Below are 3,126 nucleotides of genomic sequence, written 5' to 3' on the forward strand. Positions count from 1 at the left end.
ACATCCAAGACCATCTTTCCTAACACACAGAATTTTTCCAACAGTGCTTATTATAAATCTTTGTCTCTTCTTTGTAAATTTGACTCTAAAAAGTCTCTGGGGTTGTGTTCACATTTTTAGAACCAGCATATTCTCAAATCTTCCCAAATAGCAGCAGTATTCTCACCTAAGGAACTCTTTAGATCCCCTTGGCATCACTCTGTGCCTGAGGTTTTCTGCCCTTCCTGGACATTGCCATTCATTCTACAAACGTCAAGGATAATAAGACACTACTGTAGTCTTCCCACCGGGGGTGTGGAAGACCATGGAAGAGGAAAACCCATTAGCAGTGCACCGCTGTCTTTTTTTTTTCTTCTGTCTTTTGTCTTTTTCCGTGTCCGGCAACGGATCGCAACCCTCAGTGTTGCCCCCGTACCGGACCGGGGACCGGCAACGGGATTGCAACCCTCGGTGTTGCTCCCGTGCCTCGCTCAGCCAGTGAGCGGGAACCGGTCTGTATGTGGGATCCGAACCCTCGGGCAGGAGCACCGCCGCACTTCCCAAGCGGCGCACTATCCAGTGCGCCACCGGGCCAGCCCCTTTATAGCCCCCATATCTAGTGCTCTCTGAAACCATCGCATGTGGCTCATTGATTTTGTTTTGTTTTGCTTTGGACGTGAATTCTTCTAAGTTAATAAGAATATTTGCGGCTTAAAGAAAAATACAAAATGTTTTCCAGAATCCTTTGGGCTTTCTTTCATGTTTACCATCAAATCAGCAGAAAACAAACAAACTCTAAGGAAATCTCAAAATAAATTCTAAGGGAGAAAAGAGTGTTGATGCTGGAGACAGCGATGAGTTCTAGGAGGTGATGGCCACTTAACAGCCCCAAGGAACAGCCGCTGGTGGCCTCTTAGCAAATGTGCTACTGTCCTTGAACACTAGCCCATTTGAAAACGCCAAGGAAGCTCAGCCATGTCCAAGTACAAACTTGTTATTTTAAGACATGGAGAGGGTGCTTAGAAAAAGGACAATCGTTTTTGTAGCTTTGGTGGATCAGAAACTTAACCGTGAAGGAATGGAGGAAGCTCGGAACTGTGGGAAGCAACTCAAAGCACTAAATTCTGAGTTTGATCTTGTTTTCACATCCATCCTCAGTCGGTCCATCCACACAGCCTGGCTGATCCTGGAAGATCTGGGGCAGGAATGGGTTCCTGTGGAAAGCTCCTGGTGTCTAAATGAGTGTCACTGTGGAGCCTTGATTGGTCTCAACAGGGAGAAAATGGCTTTGATTCATGGTGAAGAACAGGTGAGGCTCTGGAGAAGAAGCTGCAATGTGACCCTGTCTCCCATTGATGAATCTCGTCCTTCCTACCGTGAAATCTACAACGACTGGAGGTATAAAGTATGCGATGTATCCTTGGATCAACTGCCACGATCTGAAAGCTTAAAGGACTTTCTGGAGAGACTCCTTCCCTATTGGAATGACAGAATTGCTCCTGAAGTATTAAATGGCAAAATCATTCTGATATCTGCTCATGGAAACAGCAGTAGGGCACTCCTGAAATGTCTGGAAGGTATCTCAGATGAAGACATTATCAACATTACTCTTCCTACTAGAGTCCCCATTCTCCTGGCGCTGGATGAAAATTTGGGTGCTGTTGGGCCTCACCAGTTCCTGGGTGACCAAGAGGCTATCCAAGCAGCCATTAAGGAAGTAGAAGATCCAGGAAAAGTGAAACAAGCTGAAAAATAAAGTGCTGTCTAGGCATAGATACAAAAGGAGAGGCATGCAGTATGTTATAGGTGCTGATTTCTCTCTTTTTTTTCCCCCTGATTTTCCACATTTTTTCAGAGCTAAGCTGTGGGGTAGAGTTTGTACAGGTAACTTAGCTTGGCCCAGATAAAGCTTTAGGATGCCTGCGTGCTTATGTCATAAGCCTTATGAGTTAGCTTTTCTGCTATCCCTGTTTGATTTAGTCACCCAACTAGTAACCAGTGGGGTTTAATCAAGGTCATAAGTTTCTGAGATGGGAGAGTAACAAGTGGAGATGAACTTTAAGATGTTAACCATTCAGCAAATCATTGTCAAGTCACTATTGACAGGCACTATTCCATTAGGTAGTTCACTTTTATATTTAATAAGATTTTCTGGGATGATAGTGAGGGATAGTCGTGGATAATATGAGTAGCTAATACGATAATAGATAATCTTTCCATGAACTTTTTGAAGTACCCTTGTATACTATACATAAGTATTTATTACTAATCTCTTCCTCTAGGAAAAGGAATGCTTTGATAGTCAAGAGCAGATGCCCCTTAAATGAGAAAGTCACAGATGGGTTCCTCTGGGAAAGCCAACAACCACCCACCACAACAGTAACAACAACAAGGCTCTTTAACTTGACTCTAGTCCAGAGACATCCTTTGTTTGACATTTAGTAGAATTCCTCTTTGGCCAGTAGAATAAGCAGCACATAGACAACTATGGCTGTTAATGTTCTCTTTTTCCTTTCATTTTTTATTTTTGAAGTTTAAACTTTGGGTACTTAAAATTGGTTTAAAAATAAAGTTTTGTGACTGAAAATGAAAAAAAAAAAAAAAAACCCAAATCCTAAGGAATTTATTTTAAGATTTATTTGTAGACAGACTTCTATATAATTTCAGTTTCACAGTGAGTGGTCCCAAGAGCATTGTCTGTGAAAAAGTTTCGGAAACATCAGAGGAATTTTCTTGCCTACTGGCTGGATCCAGCCCCCTCTGGGAGGATGCCACAGGCTCGGATTCTTCATGTGAGATGCTGGGCAGTCTGGGACAGGAGACACCCTGGAGTCCGCTTGCTGAGTTTCCTGGTTTAGAACTCATTTGACAAATGTGGTCTCCATTTATGGAAATGCTTAGCACCCATGCTGCACTTTTTATTTTGCAAATGTCAAAAACCACAGAATTGAGAAGGAGGAGTAAATTTGAAAACTGCTTGATTGATGAAGAAACTCAGGCTCAGGTAATTGCGTAGCCAGAACCATACACTGGGCCCAGAACTAAACGTGCCACAGCTTTGATGGAAACCAGTATCAACAAAACACAGCCACACAACTTGCCACACAGACTTCTATTTATTGCCCAGCAAAGGGGCTTTTGTCTCTG

General features: G+C 42.9%; 1 pseudogene; it reads left to right on the forward strand.

Annotated features, from left to right (window-relative positions):
• The first annotated feature begins 939 nt into the window (after window positions 1-939).
• On the forward strand, window positions 940-1,735 carry LOC103588366 (annotated as a pseudogene).
• The last annotated feature ends 1,391 nt before the right edge of the window (window positions 1,736-3,126 follow it).

Source organism: Galeopterus variegatus, unplaced genomic scaffold, assembly GCF_000696425.1.
Source record: "Galeopterus variegatus unplaced genomic scaffold, G_variegatus-3.0.2 Scaffold562, whole genome shotgun sequence".
NCBI lineage: Eukaryota > Metazoa > Chordata > Mammalia > Dermoptera > Cynocephalidae > Galeopterus > Galeopterus variegatus.